At 35.0% G+C, this 24,124-nt stretch overlaps 2 pseudogenes across 1 annotated transcript in view; one reads left to right on the forward strand and one right to left on the reverse strand.

The window, feature by feature from the left end:
• Nucleotides 1-4,439, reverse strand: part of LOC149225409 (serine/threonine-protein kinase PEPKR2 pseudogene) — a 41,512-nt pseudogene extending 37,073 nt beyond the window's left edge. Inside the window, exons 1-2 of the transcript XR_016248266.1 lie at nucleotides 3,701-4,439; nucleotides 3,279-3,578 (exon numbers count right to left, since the gene is read on the reverse strand). The product of XR_016248266.1 is annotated as a serine/threonine-protein kinase PEPKR2 pseudogene (transcript). The remainder of the gene's footprint in view (nucleotides 1-3,278; nucleotides 3,579-3,700) is intronic.
• A 3,976-nt stretch (nucleotides 4,440-8,415) lies between these two features.
• LOC149225411 (molybdopterin synthase catalytic subunit pseudogene) lies at nucleotides 8,416-8,976 on the forward strand (annotated as a pseudogene).
• The last annotated feature ends 15,148 nt before the right edge of the window (nucleotides 8,977-24,124 follow it).

Consider the following 24,124-nt stretch of genomic DNA (forward strand, 5'->3'; position numbering starts at 1 on the left):
ATAATGATGATATTGTAAAGGGGTCATACTCCACCCCTGAATATGCAGAGATGACTTTGGATACAAAGGAGGAGGATGCAACAGAGGAGAGTAGTGGTAACCATGATGATGAGGACAATGATGCTGATTTTGATGATGACTATGAGGATTGATGACTCATGAGTCATGAGCTACCTACTGCCTTGAGGCTTGTATACTTGTAGACTTGTAGTTGTAGTTATTTTGTATTTGCTATTTCTATTTGCCATTGCCATTGCATTACCTATGTAAACGGTAACAGATTTTGATTTTTATGACTTAATGAGAAAACTACAGTATATTTATCTTACTATCTTGTCTTTCTCCTATTGGATCATTGATGAATTGAATATGTAATATAATTTATCATTTATCATTTATGTCACAATTGTATTTGTAATTTTGTATGCATAATGTTACTTTGTAAAACTTACATCTAGATGAAGATCTACGTTTCAATCAATGAATTTGTATCATGAATGAGAATTTGTGTAAGAAATATCTAATTTTTAATATATATATATATATATATAACGTATCCGAACATGTCCTATTCCCACGGGGTCAACGTGTTTGTATCTGACACTTGAATCCTTGTATCCATGAATCCTGGATCCCCATGTTAGGTGACTTAGCTCACAAGCAATTTTATTTCTATCCTCTAAACCCAATAGTATTTGTGTATTTCAACCACAAAGAAGTGAACAAAGTGATATGTTCTACATTAACAATTAGGTTTTATTGCCAACAACACAATACTCAAGATTATATTTTTAAGTGATGGGGACACCCCTGGAAACCTCTTCAGCATGGTAGAACATACAGACTCATACAACAACCATAAGTGCACAAACAGAAAAACAATTGCATAATTTATTGGAAAGGGACACCCACATGCATTGGCATTCCAACATGACAAGCTAAGAAAAGGCCTTTTCACAAAGTGGGTAGGTACCTTGCAAGAGAAGGGAAGATCATCATGTTCCTGCGAGAGCAAATGGTCATGTAATTGTCATTTATTGCTTTATTTGTAAGAGAAGGCACTTTCATGTCTAAAAAATGGAAGGTCGACTTTTTCTTGTGAAAAATGAGAAGGTTGAACTGCATTCATATAAAATTAAAGCTTGAGTTAATAGTAACAAAAAATGGAAGGTTGAATTTTTCTTGTGAAAAATGGGAAGGTTGAACTGCATTCATATAAAATTAAAGCTTGAGTTAATAGTAACAAAAAATGGTAGGTTCAAACAATTCTATTTAACTCTAATACATGACGAATTGGTCCATGCTAAGAATTTCTGAGATTTAATGGAAGATTCCTTAGAGATATTTGATGCATATTCTAAGGGATTTTTTGTTTTTCCCTTCTCAACAAACTCTACAAATACTAAAACCAGGCATCAATCCCACCAACCTACCTCATCAGAAATTGCATATAAGGTTGAAGAACCACCGAAGACTAACTTCTGAAAGTTATCTGTTCATTAAGCCATTAATAAACATTGGTATTAAATTGTTTGCAAACATTTGCCAATAGTATACAACACATAAATGCCAAATTCTAGAGAAAATATATCAATAGCATTCTAAAATGTCTAATAAAGGTTTGGATTGTGTTATATCATTTTAACTAATTCATTTTCCTCCCTGCTAAAATCCTCATAAGCTCCAACATGGAAAAATCTATGAAGTAACATCTGACTCAAATAATATCTTAAAACACACAAAAAGAATAAATCTATGATGAATTATAACAACAATGAATTGTTAAAAAAAATACAAAACCTCAGTCAAATAAAAGATTAAATGCAATGTAAATATTTTGAATTTCCCCAGCTCTATTGGGGTTCTGATATCTTGCATTTTTCCAGCTGCTTTCCAACTTCATTTAAGTAAGAGATAGGTATAAATGACAAAACAAACCATCCAATTCCTCTACATATATTAATATCAGTATTTATCAATGTTTGGTGCGCTCAATAGCAGGGCACACCTTATACTGGCACAAACAATGGAGTCATTCATGTTAAGATATTTTTTAGTTTCCACCTTCTGTTAGTCAGTGAATGGATCAATCAACACATAATGAATGGATAAATCAACCCATGATATTAGTCACACCTCCATTATAAACATCTTGAGCCGCGCGACCAATAAGTAATGATCACTATCTGTCAGTAACAGTCGCCAGTGGCTCGCTTTCAAAATGCTGAACACAAACTGTAACTTAAGCACTGGAGTGGAACAGGGCATGCAGGAACACAAGGTCTACTCCTTTTAGCTCAAATAATTCTATAACTAAAATGGCAGATGCATATTTCCCTGCTGCTTGGACATCAAGCGCTAGGTGTTTTGGATGTGGGAAACCCTGCAAAGGCCAGAAAAGAGATTCATGTTCTGCATGATCTGTCCCTTTTAAATGGAGGTAATGGAGTGGAGATTACTCCAACCATTCACCCTTAACAACCAGGATAACTGTTTTTCTTTTGACAAGCTCTCCGGAATCTATACATTAGATTCTGTGTAAAACTTGATCCAAGGGTGGCCTGTAGCAGCAGAGGAAAATATTGTCAGAATGATTGAGTCGTATATTGATAATTTCATTTAAGAGAAAATAAAGATAACACGTATATGCAGAATGTTTAATGCCCAGCATTTCCACAATTTTACTTACTGTAAGTCAGCAACAGTCATCAATATCAATGGCATGCTTTCAAAAAGCTGTACACAAGCTGCGTTTTAAGTGAGACGAACACTGCAGTGGAACAGGGCCTGCAGGAACACAAGGTCTGCTTCCTTTTGGCTCAGATAATCTCATCTGTGAAATACCAGCTGCAAGAGCATCTACAATTTCACATGTCCCTGCTGCTTGGATATCAATATCTGGCTGTCTTAGACGTGAGAAACCCTGCAAAGGCCCGACGAAAGATTCATCTTCTCCATACTCTGTTGGAATTGAATTCGCAAACTGCGCTCTTTTCTCCCTTTTATATGAAGACAATGGAAGCGGGGTTTCTTCTAAGCATTGATCCTTCACAGCAAGGAAACAGTTTTTCCCTTTTGGAATCTTTACACTAGACTCTGTGTAAGGAATGCTGGCTGGAGTCATTACATTAGACTCTGTGTAAAACTTGATCCAAGGGTGGCCTGCAGCCACAGATGATGAAAATATGATCAATAGATTCATAATTACATTTTAAGAGAAAATAAAGATAACAGATATACAAAATATTTAATTCTCAGCAATGCAACAATTTACTCACTCAGTACTTCCTGCGGAGAAAGTCTCTTTTCCACATCCCTTGAAAGCATCCTTGATAGCAAATCCCTTGCTAGCCCTGATATGGGCTGCCACACTTGAGAATGAAAATCTAACTGTACTAGTTTTATTGCGTCAAATATGGCTTCAATAGATCCTCCTCGAAATGGTAATATGCCTATCAAAAGGGCATGTAGGAGGACACCAGCCCCCCAAACATCAACCTTTTCTGAATAAGTCGTCCCTGCCAAAACTTCAGGGGCAATATATGAAGGAGTCCCTACCACTCCAGATAAATTTTGACCTGTTTGAATGTGAAAATATACTCTCAGTCAAATACATAAAGAAAACTGGTGAATTATTTAATAATGATGATATGTTCTTGTGTAAATGTTTAGTGAGCAGAACCAAAGGACAGACAAATACCTTTTGCAAACCGCGTGGACAAGCCAAAATCAGCTAGCTTCAGTTGTCCAGAACTGGTTCTGAGAACATTCTCAGGTTTAATATCCCGATGGACAACACCCAACTCATGACAGTATTTAATGGCCATTATTAATTCCTTGATCAAGTTTGCTGCCTGATGCTCAGAGTAGCATCCAGTCCGAGACATCTCGTCAGTGAGGCGTCCACCAGTGCATAACTCCATCACAAGATGCAAAGATTCTGCATCTTCATACACAGCTCGGAGTGTGACGACATTAGGATGGCCTGACAGATGCTGCATAATCTCAATCTCCTTGTACACATTTTCTTTAGTCTTTTTTGGGAGAGTCTTACAGGCGAGCTCTTCCCCAGTAGCTTTGCTCTTGCATATTCTCACCAGACCAAATTTGCCTCGTCCTAATTCGAGACCGAAATCATAATCTTTTTCAATCTTTCGCTTCCTACCAGTCCGGGTAGAAGCAAGAATACATCCAACCTTTCTCTTCAATCCTCTTTCTGGTGAATTAGGGAAACAACCCCTTCTTGGAGGAGGAGGAGCAACGGAAGCTGCTGTAGGATGCAGATCTAAGCCCTTTGTCCGCTTCCTCTGCTGTTGGAAAGAAAGGTGTGAGGCTAATGATGTGGAAGACTCGCCATCATTGCGTAGCCGAGGTGTGTTTTCTAAATTGGCACGGTTTACTGCTGCTCCTCTGTTCCGCTTCCTTGGTAATGAATCCATTTGAACTATGGACTTTGCAAAAATAGTTTAACCAAAAGATCTGGGACTACTCTACCAGACGAGATGCAAGGAATTGTTATGGCAAAGAGGAGTTTAGACTGATTGACTCCAATTAATTGCTGGGAAACGATAGCAAAAGATCTGTGGCTGCTCAACCAGATCGGATGCAAGGAATGTCCACACAGGAGTCTCCACAGATGGACTCCAATTAATTGCTGGGAAACAATACAATCTGCGCACACAAACAAATAGCCTGTAAATAAAAACTAAACCACCTGCGCATACCATCTGAAAACGGCTTCGTCAACTACCAAGTTCACGCAAATCAGAATTATTATTCTATCGCAGGATTCTGTTCACATTCAGCTTCAACTGCTGCCATTCTTACAATCTTATTGAAGAAAAGTAACAGTAATGTGGGTTCCTAATTTTGGCCCTCAAAATACATGACGGTGATGGTGATGTAGCATGCCAACAAAAAAAAATAGATATCAAATTTGAATTTAATATTAAACAAATTCTTTAAGGATAATAATTTAATTTAAAATTTGTCAATATAATTTTTTAGTTAGTAATAAATGCATAACCAATAACTATTTTAATATATGAAAATTAATATAAATTTTAATTGTTAATTTAATATATTAATATAACTTTAAAATTATATTGAAAATTTTATGAAATATTTGTAAACCTAGTCATTTGTTAACTCTATGAGAAAAACAAATTTGCTTTTGAATGGTAGCATGTGTGCTACATATGTTCAAAAATATGAATGATATCATTTTTTAAATAATAATTTAGTTTTATAAATTTATAAATAAAATATTAAATTATAAATGGGCCAAATGGTTAAGAGCATGTGTTTTCTCCTAAGAGGTCACATGTTCAAAATGTGTTTTCTCAAAATGTTCAAAGAGTATATATGTCTTAATAGTCAAAACAAACAAGGGGATCTCATACACCAATTTGGTAATATAGAAATTAAATAATAAAATAAATTAAAATATAAGATATGATTTTATTGTTTTTTTTTTCTCAGTAGGAAAAAATCATCATATTATATATTGAGAAATATATCATGTTTACATTGAGACCGCAGTCCTGGAAATATGGATATATGGCGTCGAGAGGACGCAAGAGGAGATGCATCAGACAGCATCAATCAGATATAATCAGCATCTAAGATATGATTCATAATTTTGTATGTAGGATCGGCAGCATGAGTAAATATTCAAGGCATATACATATGAGGAAAACCTGTATAGAGAGAGGATAAACAGATGAGATCAAAACTGTAACCGCCATAGGAAAAGTGTGTTCATATAAAAAGCCCTGTGCATCAGTGTTGATATAGAATGGCGTTGGAAGGGCGCATATGTAGCTGCATCAGACAGCATCAATCGGATGTAACAGCATCAAAGGTCTGGATCAAAATATAGGATGATAGATCGGCGGCATGAGATAGCAGCCGAGGATATTCGTTTTATGACAATAACATTTTTATTTAAATTAGTTTTTGAGTTTTTCAACCAATCTAATGGGTAATAGTGAATTTAATTGGTAATGGTTTTGTAAGTTTAGTGATAATAATTATGTTATGGATTATTATACTAATTATGAAATGACAATAGTAATTCTAATTGATAATGGTTTTAGAAATTTAATAAATAATAATTTTGATATGCATTATTATGTAATTTGCTAATAACTAGTTTGATTGGTAATGGCTTTGTCAATTTAATTGATAATAGTTTTGACATGAATTACTATATTAACTATGAAATAATAATAGTTTAATTGATAATGGTTTTATAAATTTAGTTAATATTAATTTTGATATGAATTATTATGTAAATGATGAGATTATAAATTTAAATTGAATGCATGACAAGTCTATATTAAACCAACCCACTTATTAATTAATAATAATTTATATAATTTTGATATACATTGTTATATAAACAATGAGATTAGAAATTTAAATTGGACGCTATGTCAAGGGCATGCTTAGCAAGTGCACTTACCCATTCTTACATATAGGGAAAAAGAATTTTTCAAGTTTTACTTTTAATTGATTAAAAACTCATCTAAAATCCAAAATGTATTTATGATAAAAACATAATAACCAATTTATAAAAACAATTTTCCAACTTGAATAATTTGAAACTATGGTCAAAAAAATATCACACATTTCTTCAAACACCAATTGGATCGCGTAGCAAAACCATGAACGATAGCTTTAGAAAATGTTGTTGGTATGGGATTGTAGCTTTGCAAGCTTTTCAAAATTTCATTGTTCAATTGGGTCTCCTTGCCAAACCTTGGGGTTGGATTTAGATTAAGGTTCATATACATAGATGGATAGTTCCCGCAAGGCTTCACTCTTTTTGTTTTGTTATGTTTTATTTAAAGGGAGACACCCGTTGAACACTGGTGACATTTATACCTATTCATTCATTTTCTTACATTATTTATGATGATCAAATTATTGTCACTTTTTTTTGTATTTAATTAATAAATGAGTAGAGGGCCAATGTTCCAATACAAAATGAGCAAAATATATTTACAAGGACGCCATGAAAAAGGAAATGGAGGTACAACACATGCCAAAAGGAACGATTTTGAGTTTGCCAAAAAGCCACTACATGTCTCTTTGCTTACTCCTTTAAATTCAAACAAAAAATAAAATATAAAACACAAAGTTACTAACCATTAATGCAGTTACATACATGCTAGACATGCTAGTCACTGTAAAACCAATGACTCACATAGAATCATGGAGATAGCATGTTTACTTGTGACATTAGATATTATAAATACGTCCTAAAGAAAATTTTAAAAGCTTATTTAATGCTTTAGTACTCATTGTACCACTACTTTTTAAGTTTACTTGCTTCTTTTAGACCTTCATTAATATTTACATTGACAATTAGAATCTTCATATTAATGTTGTTTTTCCTGGCCGATGAGCTTCAAAATCGTGTGCTCGCACTGGGCAAGGGCCTGCAGGTGGTTGGTCACGTGCCGCACATCTTCTTTCCTCGTGCTCAAGAACGCCATCAGGCAGTGGTGCACGGGCAACTGCACCTCGCCCACAAAGTGAAGCTGATGGCAGAGGAGCAGATCATAGTTGCGGTGGATCTTTCTGCCAAGTGAGTTCTCCACCGGCAGCACCACCCGGTCCGACAGTTTGTTTGATTGTCTTCATATTCAATTTCTGCATCTACCTCACAAAATGTACTCGTAACTCAAGTATTGCCACAACCCTTACGCAACAATGTCCGATGTTTCAAACACATTGCAGAAACCGACTTATTAGACGCCAAGGATTCCAACAAGATCGGTGTAACAAGTGATGACCAGTGATTACAAAGCGATTGTACTAAAACGAATTCAGTCAACCATTGTTTCAAATTCAAACTATCACTCGCAGATTCAATTTTCCTCAAGAATGGAAACACGTGTTTGATTTGCTGGTTAGTAAGCGGTTTCTGCCAACTAATAAATCACAAACCTAATATTCGATGATATCATGCCCCTTTTAAACATGCTACTGGCAACCACATAGATCACATGAGCCAGTGGGTGTGACTAAGTGATTAGTATGTAACATTGGCTCCCAGTGATCATAAATTCAGTCGAAAGTCACCAAACTTCCTTGCCTGATGTTATACAAACACCATTCTGTGCTTGTAAATTGTAAGCCACTAACATTCTCAAAGTGGATTGGGAGGTCTGCTCGAAAGGCTCATGAATTTCTGATCATCAAATTTCATATGTTTACAACATTGCTCTGCTAGTCTTACAGGTCGAAACCCTCTTTGTTGATAATAGTAATTGGATGCTTCCAGGGAAACTATTTTATTGTTATTCCTGTAAGTTTTCTGCAAACTGTGTTGGGAACACTCTTCAGGCTCAACCACTTTGTGGTGAGAAGTTATAGAAAAATTCGTCTACTGTACTCCTCAAAAGAATGGCTAAAGCAGAGCAAGATTTTTTGGAAATAGTTGATGGTAGCTTGGATATTAAAAAATATACAGATTTAGTAAGGATTCCAGTAGCAGAAGCGATAACTACCTTTATTGGAACAACAAGGGATATGTTTGAGGATAAGCAGGTTCTAGAGCTTAGATGCGAGGCTTATATCCCCAAAGCCCTTAGGAATATCAAAGCCATATGCTCTAGAGCTAGAAACCGAAGGAAATTAATGAGACTTGCATTGGCGCATCGCCTGGGCGTTGTACCTCTTGGAGAAGAAAGTCTTTTTGTTGCAGTGTCCTATGTCCACAGGAGAGATTCTCTTGAACCCTGTGAGTATGTTATAGATGAAATCAAAGCATCAGTTCTTATTTGGAAAAAGGAAGTTTATACTAATGGTCAAGTCTGAAAGGAGAATTTTGAGTTTTTCTTGCAAAAACCAGGGGAAAGTGGAAAGGAGTCAAGTCTGAAACAACATAAAGCTCATCAACATTCCAGGTGTTGTGGCGGTAAAGAAAGAGTGTTTGAGAATGGTACGGATGACAAGATGCTTTAAAAGAGTAAAAACTTATTTTTAAGGTATTAAAAAAAAAAGAGTAAATGGAAGAGGATAGATGGCCTAAAGTTGTCTTTAATGACATATTGTGCAAAACAAAGAAGACTTGGATGCGGAAAAATATCAAATGGTTTAGTAAATGGGGTATTTACTTGAACATGTGTCCCACAAACAATAAAGAGATAAAAACTTTTGTTATGAATAAGTTCCACCAGCAAAGGTGGGATAAGGAGCTAGGGAAAAAGAGAGAGTATTATATTGAAGAGTTTAATCCCACTCATAATCATCAACAAAAAGAGTACATAGGGACCAATATCTCTTGGAGAGCCAAAATTCTTATTGCTGAGTCAACTCAGCCCTGAAACACGGTGGTAGAAAAGGCCAAAATAAATGTGAGAAGAAAGAGTATGTATTTTTTGCTCTTCATAAAAACTAGAAACAGAAAAGCATTTCATTTTAGGACATGAGGTCTTCAAAGGAAAAGTTATGCAGATATTCTGGTAGCTAGCTCTGGGGATAATTTATTTAGCAAAGGGTTTGTCCACAAGCTGAGAGCGTTTATTGGGTGACTAAAAGACTCAGATGGAAAAGCAATCCGTCCCATAGGCTATTTTTAGTCTTCGAGCGTTTATTGGGTGTCCCATAGGCTATTTTTAGCCTCGAAAACGTTAAAATAATTTATTTCTTGTTTTTAATTAATTAAAATATTACAATCATTACCTAGTAAAAAAATTGATATTAATACAGGCCTAAAATAAATGTGGGCAGTGTTTATATTTAAATTATTGGGGTGGTATTTATTTTAATATTTAAATTATTGTTGTCCACAGGGTCTTGGATAGATGGTGATCATGCGCTTTGTTAAGGCACTCCATGATGTGAAATCATTGGTTCTCATGCACTTTGTTAAGGCACTCCATGATGTGAAGTCATTGGTTCTCATGCGCTTTGTTAAGGCACTCCATGATGTGAAGTCACTAGAAGAGGGTGATATATTGGACATGATGAAGATGTAGTCCAGCCAAACTCACAAAAAAATATATTTAAATTATTGTTTTGTTTATAATTTTATATCATTAAAAATTTACTTTTCCAATGTATCATTAAAATTTGAAAATGAAAAGTTAAAATACTATACTTTTTAAGGCAATTTTTATTTATATTTTTTTTTTCTACGTAAAACTGCACTAATTTATATTACAAAAATCAAAATTACATCCAAAATTACAAAGGGCTGAAGCCTTGCATCTCCAAAGAGAATTTCCCAAGATAGACCAATCTAAGCAGCAGGCAAAAAAGGACCTGTTTCTTTCCTCCAACATAACCAGCATATTATCGACACAATGGGCGTTTGAGCCAACACAGCAGACTTATGACTTGACACGATGAACACATAACTGAACACATTTGACACGTAAACTAGCACAGTGGACACGCAATCCTTCGCGACAGACATTGACTTCATACCAAACAAACAAACGCAGAAAACAGAAGGAAATGGATGGAGAGCAGCATTCCTGGCCATGGGGACAGCGGCTTCAGAACTAATCCTCATCAGTGAGGTAGGGCTCATCCGTTGCCAAGCCCTTGAGTTTCTTATCATCCTCTGCATCTTGGCGCGTCAGTTTCGGAACTGGCTCACTGGGTCCAACTTCGTCTACTTGCATGGGTCGCCTCATATCCACTCTGGGAACCTGCATATCCACCCTTGAAACTGTCAGATTGTCCCCAGGCCTCCGGAGGTCGCTGCAGTGCTCCACAGTGACTGAAACAATGAGTGTGTTGTTCTCCAGCGTACAGGGGATGCGATATCTGACTGCTAGATGCTCCCTGTGTCCACAGTCCAGAATTTCACCCCTCTCTCGCTCAATGTTATGGCTAACAGTGCCGCTCAGGCTTCTGTTCTGCCCAGAAGAATTGTCCACAGAGGCGGTGGGTGAAGCAGCGGGCCTCTGAGAAGCAGGGCGACCCCTTGTTCCCCCACGACGACTGCCCATCCTGAGTCTTTCAATCGGCATCCCACAACGTCCTTCCTTAACTGAATTCCCTGAGGAGAGCTTACACTTTGCCAGAGATTGCTGAAACCGCTTGGAAGAATGCAGGAAAATATCATGGAGTCCGAATTTATTGATCGCCATATGCTTTGTCCTGAGCTGCGCATTGAATGGCGCCTGGACCGTAATGGACATCCCAAGAAAAATCCCCTCTGCCATGAATGTCACTTGAGCCGAACTGAGCCTCCCCATGGCTTCCACCCTTGGCGCCTGAACCGGAATGGATTTCCCAAGGAAAAACCTCTCCGCAATGAATATCGTGTGAGCTGAACTGATCCTCCCTGTGGTTATACCCGTCCTCACATTTATTACCTCGGCACTTTGATGGATGGTGGCTTGTCCGGGCTGCCAGCTGCCCATGTGACAAGCCACCTGCCGTTCATCCACTATAAACACCCGCATCCGGGGGCAATTTTTATTTATATTAATTAACTAGAAAATAATATTTTGATTGATTAAATTTCAAATACAAATGATTGTTTACTGTTATATCAAATTTACATATCAATTAGAATTTTGTTCTCTTTTGAAAAATTTAATAAAAATAGAAAGCAATAAAAACATTGCATTATATAATAAATAAGTGGAATAAACTTATCTATTAATCTTCTAGTTTGTGAATCACATCCATCTATTTGACACATCTACTTTTTTCATAGTCAAACTAGCATGTAGAAAAAGATCAAATGAGGGCATCCCTATTAGAGTCTCTTCATTCCTCTTCCTCCTCCCCTTCCCCCTCCACATTTCCCCCCTCCTTATCCTTCAATGTTCATTCCAAAGTTATTAATCTTTCTTCTGCTAGCCATTCTTCCCTTACCTTGAAGCTTTTGGAAAAAGGTTTCAATTTCGCCTTGGCTCCTAAGCATATTCCCTTTGAATAGATCTTGTGTGTTATCGAATGCATCACTCATTACCTTCCCTCTCAAGAAGCAAAGGAAAATTGTCAAGAGTGTGATAGGATTCTGAGGCATACTAAACCCTCGAACCCTAACCTTTCCATTGAATAACTTCGGGCCATTCAGGATCTTAACAATAGCATGGACATCCTTGTCCTTAAAGCAGATAAAGGCAACGCCACCATTGTCATGAATTCAACCGATTATGAATCTAAGCTCTTTGAAATTTTATCCTCATCCTCTTATAGGTCGCTTTCCAAAAATCCTATCAAATCTATTATTTCTGCAATCACCAAAGTTATCAAAGTTGCTTCTCCTCCTCCCCCGCCCCCCACAAAAAAAAATTAAAGCATCTCATCCCAACCCTCCCTATTGCTCCTAGGATCTATGGATAACCAAAAATTCATCAAAATGGAATCTCCCTTCGGTCCAATAGTCAGTGCCACTAGAGCACCTATGCATGCTCTCTCTAGATTTCTTCTTGATAAAATTCAACCCTTTGTTGCCTAATCCCCTTCATTTATTAAAAAATCAACCCATTTCATTCAAGGGACTACTCATCTTTTCCTTGATTCCAATAACGTCATAGTCATCTTTGACATGGTCCACTGTTCACAAAAATCCATGTTCCAAAAACTCGTGATCTAATCGGCAACCTTATTGATCCTGAAACCCTTAACCTCATAAAAGTTTGCCTCAACTCCACATTCTTTTCCTTCTGTGGAACATGTTACGAACAAAGTGAAGGCACCACAATGGAGTCCTCTTTGTCTCTTGTTGTTGCTAATATCTTCATGGAACATTTCGAAGTTAAAGCTCTCAATTCATGGCAACATAAGCCAAAGTGTGAAACGTTTCGTAGACAATACCTTTATTATCTGGTTTCATGGGATTCTTTCCCTACATGGTTTTTTGAATGACCTCAACAACTTATCCCCCCATATCCAATTTACCATGGAATTAGAAGAAAACTCATCTTTACCATTTCTGGATGTCTTGGTCTCTCGTGGTCATGATGGTTCACCTTCTCATCAAGTGTACCGCAAAAAGACCCATACAAACCACTACCTCCATGCCCACTACCATCCAACTCATAAATTTGTTGTCTTAGAAACCCTCTTTTCAATATCTATTCACATCTCTAATCCCCAATTCCCCTCCCAAAAGAAATATCATCTTAAAAAAGCCCTTTAAAAACAATAGTTATTCCTCCAACCAAATCAATAAAGCTTTCCATGCAGCTTGGCATCCTTCCTCCAAAAAACCTCCAAACCCCCCAGAGCCATGATCTCCCTTCCATATATAAAAGGAACCACTGGTCACATCTCTAAATTTTTAGCCAAGAAAAACAACAAAACTTTATTCAAGTCTTCCAAGACTCTAAAACATTTATTTAAATCTCCTAAAGATCAATTGGATCCAATGATAGACCCTGGAGTTTATAAAATTCCATGCTCCTTGGTCATTTTGATATAAACCAAATTAGCAAATCCCTTAAAACTTGTCTAAAAGAACACATGGAAAATACATTCCTTCAAATCTAAACATCTCATATGCTTTGACCAAGTGAAAATCTTCGCCCCTCCTCTCTTCTATTCCATTCGGAGAGTATCAGCGAAGCCCTTGAAATTGAAAAACCGAACCTCAAAATAACTTTAATCGTGAAGATGGCTACAAAAATTAAGCCAATCTTGAAAACTTCTATTTCATAAATTTGAACATTAATTTTTGAGGTTTCCTTCCTTACCTCTTATTTATTCCTCCCTATTGTTAATAGTTCTAATAATAATCTTAATTATTTTCTTTGATCATCTTCTTTATTTAATTTTCCTCCCCCATACCTCTTAATATTTACTGCTTCCCATTCATTTTCCCCCGGTCTTTTTTTCTTTTTGCTTTAATTAATTTGTTTAATGGATTTTTATTTTTAAATCATTGGTTTATTTAACTCTTATTTAAATCAATAGTAATAATAATACTAATCTTTTCTGTAAAGTAATCATCCTTAATTTTCTTATTTGTTTCCGCTAATTATATTTCTAATCAATAAATTACTTAATATTTATATATTTCATTTTTGGCCTATATATATTTTTCCTTTATTATAAAAGTTTAATTTATTTTCATATCATTAACAAATAATTAATAATTATTGAATTAAAATCCATTATAGTATTTAATTTTGAATGGTTTATTTATTAATTACATTATTATAATTATTTCCTAACTAGTTTGTTATATTCTAACATTTTTTTGCCATGGCATTCCTAAAATCTCTCCATATTTGCACCTTTATAACTTTATATGCTTACTCTTTTTTAATCACTTAGCTTCATTGGTCCCTTGGGATGGGTGAAACAATATCCCCAATCCACTCACATAGTAACAAAATCTAAAAATAACACCATATAAATATTAAATTATTAGTCTAGATGTCATTTTAATTCCGAATCTATGAGGTGCTAAGATGGATCAAATCTCTTTTTACTCTAAAATATGTTTGCATTTTAAGAGATTTGATCCCTCTAAACCCTTGAGAGATATCTAGATTTAATTATTAATTATAATTATAATTATAATGATAATTATTATTATAATTTTATTTTGACCAAATCAAAAAGATATTACAACATCTAATGTATAAGCATAAAACACTTATATTTTTTATTATTTTATTTTATTTTTATTTTGATCTAATCTAAATATTTAACAAAATATTACAACATTTTTACCATACTAACTAAAAAATTTAAAAAAATTTCAAAACCCATTTCAAATAAGTGAAATATATCAAAAACCATAATTAAAAATTCAAATAAAGCGAATCTAAAATTTTTCCATTCCATCTTTTCGAATTCAATTCCTTTTTCCATTCCATCTTTTCGAATTCAATTCCTCACCCCTATGTCTTCATCCACTTCCAATATATTTCAATCCTCCTCTTTCCACCCCAGAAAAACATAAGGAAAAAAACATATATATTTCAATCCTCCTCTTCCTACCAAAAACATAAAAAGAAGAAAAAGGAACCCAGCAAAACAGAACCAAACATAAGAAAAGAAGTTCATGAATCTAATACATTAAAGAAACATTTACATATCACTGTAAATGAACAGAATTTCAGTGAATAAATATGAATTTCTTCACCTCCAAAATATGAATGAATAAATCTGAAATTCTCGTGCAGCGACTGCGTGCACATTGGTCGCTTAACACCGAAGGAATTTGAAATCCTCGATGTTTACAGAGATTTATTGCGACCGCCAGCATTCGTAAAGAATACTTGTTCCTGTTGGCTCCGAACAGCGCCTACCGGTGCCGACGCTGGAAACCGTACAGAAACAGAGATATTTGAGGGAAAAGCGTGGAGAAATTCAACGAGACGGTCGCGGGGAAGTAAGAGTTTGTGACAAAATGCAACGTGAACTGAAACAGGGCGAAAAAATGGAACGAAGGAAAGCCGCAAAGTTAATATTCAGTGGACGTCGTTGGGTATTTATGATATATTGTGTGTGTATCTCACATCGTATTTTGGGTTGGCATGCAAAGTTTTAAAAGTCTTAATTGGTTAGCAATAGATTTGAGTTCCTGATTTTGGTCCAGAATTTCCCTTAAATTACACATCATGCACATCGCAGTTGATTACTTTAAACCCCAGGTTAATTTTTATGCACATCATAGTTGATTACTTTAAATCCCAGGTTAATTTTGCTAAAAATGACAGTAAATATTAAATTATTAGTCTAGATTTTATTTAATTTTACCAAAAATAATGGTAAATATTAAATTACTAATTTACATTTCATCTTAATTATGTATTTATCATGTTTTTATCATAAGAGTGAGATGGATCAAATCTTTTTTTCTTTCAAACATCTTTGTGTTTTAAAAGATTTGATCCCTGTAGGCCTGACTAAATTTAGAGTTAAAATGTATGAAGATTTAATTACTAATTATATTTATAATTATAAATATAATTTTATTTTGACCAAGTCAAAATGTTAAACTAGATATTACAACATGTACTATAATAAGCTAGAGAAAATGATATGTTTTTTAACCTAATATAAATATTTAACAAGATATTACATCTCTACCAAACTACCATATTAAACTAAAAAACACTATAAACCTATAAGTTATCTTTAGCCTAATAAACTTACAAGAATTTCTGAATTTCTTTCTTCTAATTTTCAAAACCCATTTCAAATTTGTAAAACATATCAAAAACTCTTACCTAAATTCAAATAAAAAAAATCTAAAAAAAATTCTATACCATCTTTTTCAAATCCCATTCGTTAAAGCCCACGATTTCAAATATATTTCAATCCTCTTTTTCGAAGAAAAAAAAAACACGAGTACCCAGAATATAATATATTAAAGAACCATTTACATACCACTGTAAATGCACTGAAGTTGAGCGAAGGAATCTTGACCTCCAAAATATGAATGAAGAAATCTGAGAATCTCATCCAACGAGTGCGTGCACACGGGTCGCAGCACCCCAGAGAAATTTGATATCCTCAATGTTTACAGAGATTTATTGCGATCGCCAGCACTGGTAATTGGTTATGAATAGATGTGTGGGCGACTCACAGTCGATTCGTTTGTAGGTGGCGGGGAAGTCTACTAGTTTTAAGGAAAGCTTTCAGACCTTGGTGCCTACTTTATCCATTATTAACAAAAGCATTAAGGAGATGGGCTTTCTCTTTATCAAGGTTATTTTCATCAGAGATTCTCAGCACACGAGTAGCTAGTGTGTTGAGAACACCCAACTTTTGAGCAAGGAAATGATGAGAGTTGGCATGAAGATACTGCTGAGTATGAGTTTGTTAATTTTTTTCTTTTGAGAAGTGACTACTATGTACAAGGAACCGTTATGAATAAAATATACTTATGCATTGTTTTAACTTTGAATAAAATAATACTTTGCATTGTTTTTAACTAAGATTGCATACCACCTAAATGTATTTAATACCCTTATTTTCTAGTTGACCGATATGCAGGTCAAATTTGAAGAAGAAGATAAAACCATAACATTGTTATGCTCCTTGCAGAGTATTGAGACCATTTTTTGTCTTTTATCATTTTGAGCATAAATAAATATCTAGAATTTGATGCAGTTGTAAGAGCTCTAATATCTGAAGAAGTGCACATGAAAAGCCTAGAATTGAAACTTCCATGCCAGAAGTTATGGTAGATAGAGGTTAGTCTAGGGAGAAAGGAGAAAAATAAAAAAGCTCTTATAGATCAAAGTCAAGAGGAAATAAGTGTAAATCCAAATGTTGGTTCTTCAAAAAAAGGGGGCATCTCAAGAAGGGTTGTTCGAAAAGACAAGAGTCTGGTGAAAACCCAAAGAAGGAAGCACTTCAAGTCGAGTCAAGTATGATATACAAGGTTTTGTCTATTGAATCGGGTATGATAAATGAAGTTTTGTCTATTTGTAATTTTTTTCAACATGTTGAAGACTGGCTGTTAGATTTTGGCGCTTCTCATCACATGAGTCCACACAGAAACTAGTTCACTTGATATCAAGCTATGAATGGTAGTTTTGTGCTTATGGGTAATAATGTACCTTGTTAAAATGTTGGTGTAGGAAATGTCAAAATAAAAATGTATGATAGTATGATTAGAACATTGACCAATTTTAGACATGTACCTGAAATAAAACACAGTTTGATTTCTTTAGGATTATTGGATTCAAAGGGTTACAAATTCACAATTCAAGGTGGAGCGTTGAGAGTTTTCAAGGGCACTTTAGTTTTTATGAAGGAAAAGAAGATCATAAACCTCTATAGAATTAAAGGAAGTACTCAGGTTAATGAGGCAACAATTATATCTGAGGAGGTAGGAGAATTTAATCGCTTATGGAATCAATGGCTAGGTAATGTGAATGAGAAGTGCCTTTAGGTATTGATGAATCACAAGCTACTACCTAATATAAAATAATTGAGTTTGGATTTTTGCAAACATAGTGTATATGTAAAACAATGTAGACAAAAATTTGAAGTTGCTAGTCATAATAGTAAAGAAGTTTTGGCTTATGTTCATTCCGATCTCTGTGGACCATCTCCTATGGTGTCTTATGGAGATGAACCTTATTTTGTAACATTTATTGTTGAATACTTCGAGAAAGTTTGGGTTTATATGTTTAAATTAACGGTTGATGTATTTAATGATTTTAAACAATTTCAAGTTATGTTGGAAAACAAAACATGCAATACAATTAAATATTTAAGAACTCACAATGGTGGTGAATTTACTTCCTTAGAATTTGAACAATGTTGCAAGGATGAAGGGATTGTTAGACACAAAATTACACTATACTCCTTAACAAAAATGCCATTGTTGAACCTATGAACATGATTTTTATGGAAAGAGCCAAAAGCATGATCAATAATGCTAATTTACAAAAGGAGTTGTGGGTAGAAGCAGTATCCATTACTTGTTATTTGGTAAATGTAGCACCTTTCGTTGCTACTAATTGTAAAATTCCTAAAAACATTTGGTCGGGTCAGTCTTGAGATTATTCATATTTAAGATTTTTTTGTTGTAATGCTTATTCTCTTATTCCAAAGAATCAATGTTCTATGTTAGACCAAAAATCGAAAAGTTATGTCTTTGTTGGGTATGACGATGATGTGAAAGGATATAGGTTGTGGGATCCTTCTATGCATAATATCATCATTAGTGAAGACATAACATTTGATGAATCTTCTCTTCTAAAAGTCGATGTTGAAAAAGTCGAACAAGAACAAGTATCACAAAATCAACAAATTCATATGGAGACTCAACCTTTTTTGGAAATTCGGAAGGAAGAAGAAGCTTATGAAGAAAACAGTGAAGAAGATATAAAGGAAATTGCAGAAATTCAATAACCAATCACTCTTAGGAGGTCTACAGGAGAAAGAAGAGCACCCAAGAGGTATGAGGACTCGGCTTGTTTTTTGCCCTGATTTCTGAGGATAGTGAACCTTTGTGTTATTAGAAAACAATGAATGATGTGGATAGTGAAAATTGGAAGAAGGAAATGGGCGAGGACATAAATTCCTTGGCCAAGAATGAAACCTAGGATCTTGTAGAACTCCTAAAGGGAGAATTGTTGTTGGATGTAAATGGGTCTTCAAATTGAAGAGAAATATGATATATAGAAAGCGACGTTTGTAACAAAAGGGTACTCTCAGATAGAAAGTATTGAATTTCATGAGATTTTTTCGCCAGTTGTAAAATTTGTTTCTATTCATATTCTGTTAGCACTAACTGCATTACTCAAACTTGAGTTAGAATAGTTAGATGTTAAAAAAAAATCTTCATGGAGATTTAGATGAGGATATCTATATGGAACAACCAAAATATTTTGTACAAGGTAGCAACAAGAGACTTAATTTGCAAGCTCGGGAAATCATTATATGCCCTAAGATAATCACCCAAGAAATGGTACAAAAAGTTGATTCCTTCATGGTTAGTTAGAACTTTACTAGAAGTGGATATGATCATTGTGTTTATTTTAAAATTTTCAGTGGGATATTCATTATCTTGGTTCTGTATGTTTACGATATGCTTATTGCAAGAAAAATCATGGAAGAGATCAATAGGTTAAAGGCTTAGCTTGCTAGGACATTCAATATGAAGGATCTTGGAGCCGCAAAATAGATCTTGGTCAAGGAGATACACAGAGATAAGAAAAATGGAAAGCTATGGTTATCTCAACAGAAGTATGTGGATAAAATACTTGTAAAGTTTGGTATGAACAACGTGAAACCTGTTAATGTTCCTTTAGCTTCCCATTTTAAGATTTATTCGGGTTTAATTCCTGGTATTGATGAATAAAAATAGTATATGTCTCGTGTACCGTATGCAAATGCAATAGGAAACTTAATGTATGTGATGGTTTCTACAAGACCTGACATTTTGACCTAGCATTTCACATGTAGTTGGCGTTGTCAGCAAGTTCACATGCAACGTTTCATCATTCCAGTGTTTTATGTGTTAACGGTTTCAACATATGAAGTTTTCTAAGTGTACCATCAACGCGTGGACGGGCCCTACGTGGGGACTAGTATACTTTCATTTCATTTTCATAGCATTTAGACTTCAGATCTGAATAGTGTTTGATGCCATTTCTTTGTTTGTGAGTTAATTAATTCGATTAGAAGTTCTTGCAAGTGTTATTGTATGATTCATGGTGATAGCTTGAAACTTCAATTGCTAAATTATTGAACAAGTTCTTGTAAAAGATTTAATTGAGCACTGAATTTCGAAGTATCTCTGTGGACTCCGTTTTCATGCATTTGAGTTTTAGTATGCTTAAAAGAGTCTTTAGTTTTTATGAATTTGATTGTTAGGGTGCTTAGTGTGTTACCGAGAAAGAGTTTTTGTGAATGATATCCTTGTAAGAGGATTGAAAACTCAGATTAGTAACACACTGTGTTTGTAGAGCAGTTAATTAAATTAGATGATCTGAGTGTTTAAAGTGTGAAAGGAAACATATTCCAATCTCTTGTAAAAGAGTGTTGTAGCCTATCACGGTAGACACTTATCTAGGTAGATGAGATCCTTTTAGGTCTATAGATTGTAGACACACGCCTCTAAGTTTACCTACCTTGGTTGACATTAAATTTAGTCTAATCTAGACCCTTGGATTGGTCACTACATTTTGGCGCCATTGCCAGGGAGGCGCAACTAGAGGATTTCTAAAAACAAAATATAAAATAGATAAAATAAACAAAAACATAGATTTAATTTTAATTCATCATTTTAAAAGTCATGTTTACTTATGTCTAGATCTAGAGATGATAAAGGTAGATTCATAAAAACCCCCCATCCAAACTAATCTACCACTAGGAGCAGACCCTTTAGGAAAAGTTGAACACACAACACCAGCTGGGAAAGTCACCATACAAACATTAGAGGATAAACATAAATCAGGGTAAAGACTCACACTCATTGAGCGAAAAATTCTATTGGCACATGAATCATAGAAGAAACATCTCCTTGAATCCTCTATAAAAAGAGAAAGTAGCACAATAACTCAACAATCTCTCCTTGAACCTACTGATTTTGAAAAATCTCAAGAAGGCGAAAAATCATTACAACAACTTCTCTTTGAAACAAGTAACATTGAACAAGAAATTAAATCAACAGAGGAACCTATCAAAATGGCTGAGGAAGGAGATGGATCAGTAAGAGGACCACAAAATCAAGGTCGAAGAGAGGAGGAAGAGTCAACCTTTAAATTTCCTATTCAAGAACCAGAAGAAGATGAGGAAATAAAAATGAAAAACATACCTCCATCTGTGCTACCAAATTTTTATGGCATGGCTTCAGAAGACCCAGATTCATTCTTATTTGAGTTTGACATAGTATGTCGAACATATGGTTACACAGATGATGCCCATAGGCTTAGACTCTTCCCAGCAACACTAGAAGCATCAGCATTAAGATGGTTCATGGGACTTGGTGAACATGCAATAACTGATTGGGATGGCATGAGAAGAATATTCCTAAAGAAATACCAACCTTATTGCAGATCGAAAGATTCTAAAGATGATATCTTTAGGATGAATCAATAAGAGGATGAAAATTTAGAGGAGTACTTTGAACGATTTGTTTACAATTTGCAAAAATCAAAACATAGGACCATGTCTCTTGATTTGATTCGAACAATATTTTTGAAGGGCATTCGAGAGGAATACTTAGATGATCTTAGTTTGATGGGAAAAGGTGATATTTCCACTTTACCTTTCGAAGAAATTGTTGATTTATGTGAAAAGTACTTAAGGAGCAAAGCTAGATATGGAAAAAGAGCTCTATCATCTAAAGCCAAAAAATCTGCTTCAGCAAGTGTCACAAGGGCTGAAATAGGAAACTGTTAGAAGATTTTCAAAACAGATCTATTAAGTACCTTAGGAACTTAAATTGACACTCTAAAAGCCAAGAAAAGAAAAGAAGAGGAAGATCAAATAATGGATGTCTTTTGTCCAAAATGCCGGAAGAAACATGCCTTGAAAGACTGCCCATTAGAAAACATTCAAGTTTGTGCCTTTTGTACTGAAAATCATGATATATTTCATTGCTCTAAAGTCAAGATTTTCCATAATTGTAATGTGGAAGCAACTAACACAGATATGGAGAATGTGTATTTCATGGGCACTAAGAGACCGTGGCAACCCAAACCTCCACCTCTAGGTATGTTTCCAAACCAAAATTTGCAATTTCTTGCACAAGATCAGTTGTATGCTCAGAATTCTTGGAATGTGCCCATGCCATGGAAACACCAAAATTACCCACAGCAACGATGGAGACCATTTCAGCAGTGTTCTCAACAATATCAACCATATCCTCAACCATACCAACAATATTCTCACCCATATCAACAGTATCATCAGCCACATTCACAATATCCTCAAACATATCAGCAATATCTTCAGCAGCAAGTTGTTTATCAACCCCAAAACACTCAACAAGCATTGCCTGCTCCTCCACCAATAACTCCACCTCACTTAAAACTCCCATCTAACCAACGACCTCCTAGACCCACTCAGATTCCTGATCAACCTATACCAAATCCAAATAACAGAGCAGAGAGACCAGCCTATAATGTAGATGAGGGACCATCATATCCCACATTACCTTTACAAAATATCAATCTGAGGTCTGGTAAGGTACTTCAAAAAGAACCTCCAATAGCTGAAAAACAAGAAGAAAATGAAAATAAAACCCCAACTCAAAGGAAACAAAATGATGACATCAACAATAAACAAATGCAACCGTTGCATCCACCACCTTTTCTAGAACGATTGGTTCAAGCAAAACTTCCCATGTCTATACCACAGTTTGATGTTTTAGATGAGTTAAAGAATGTCTATATAAAAATTCCACTATTGCAAGCCATAAAAGACATTCCCATATATACTAAAGCAGTCAAAAAACTGTGCGTCAAGAAACCTACTAGGAAAAGAATTGATCCAAAAACTATTCATGTTATTGGACATTTAGTTGGCCTTATGACAAACACCATTTCAATGGAAAAGTATGTTGATCCTGGTATTCCCAGAGTCACTACAATCATTAACAACATACATATTCCAAACACCTTAATTGACCTTGGGGCCGCAATAAATGTGATGACTCTTGAAACAATGAAGACATTGCAGCTCACAAACTTGCAGCACACAACAATTGTTCTAGAACTATCTGATAGGTCTAAAGTGATTCCTGAAGGGATTTTGGAGGACATAATTGTTTCACTGGACTCTTGGGAGTATCCAGTGTACTCTTTAGTTCTTCAGCCAAAATCTAATTTAGGAGGACACCCTATCATCCTTGGTAGACCATGGTTAGCAAGTGTTGATGCATTCATAGGATGTAGATCGGGTAATATGATTATTTCACGGGGAACTGAAAGAAGAGAACTCACTCTTTACCCATCAACACAATCACCAACAGTAGCACACAATTTATGGCTTGACGATAAATATAATGACAAGGAAGAAGTTCAATCTGTTTTCAGCATCAATCAAATCTATGATTTTCAAGAACATAATAATGATGATTTGGTAGAATTGTTACTTTCTCAACCTGATATTTCTGAAGAATTAAGAAATGAACAATACCATACTGCAGATGAACTTTTGGCACATAATTTTCAGGAAACATGCACCATTCGTTCTTTTCAAACCACATTTCAGAACATTTTTCCCATTCAATCTATCACAAATACACAGAGCAAGACCATAGAGATTAGTCCAAGAAAAACTTTGAATATTAGCACTCACCTAGACTCATCTTAGGAGGAAAAATTGATTCAATTATTGAGAAAATACCAGAAAGCATTTGCTTGGGACTACACCGATATGCACGGAATTCACCCTGAAACATGCACTCACCATATTTATATGGATAGTAATATCAAACCAGTGAGGCAACCGCAGAGAAGAATGAATCCTATGCTTCAGGATATTGTTAGAGATGAATTACAAAAACTATTGAAAGTCAATTTTATTTATCCTATCTCTGACAGTCAGTGGGTATCCCCATTGGTAGTAGTGCCCAAGAAAAATGGAAAGTGGAGAATTTGTGTTGATTACAGACAATTGAACAAAGCAACCCTCAAAGATTATTTCCCACTACCATTTATTGACCAAGTGCTAGACACATTAGTTGGGAAATCATCATTCTCTTTTCTTGATGGTT

Source organism: Pinus tabuliformis, chromosome J, assembly GCF_031772625.1.
Source record: "Pinus tabuliformis cultivar Carrire ecotype Pingquan chromosome J, CPIR1, whole genome shotgun sequence".
Taxonomy (NCBI): domain Eukaryota; kingdom Viridiplantae; phylum Streptophyta; class Pinopsida; order Pinales; family Pinaceae; genus Pinus; species Pinus tabuliformis.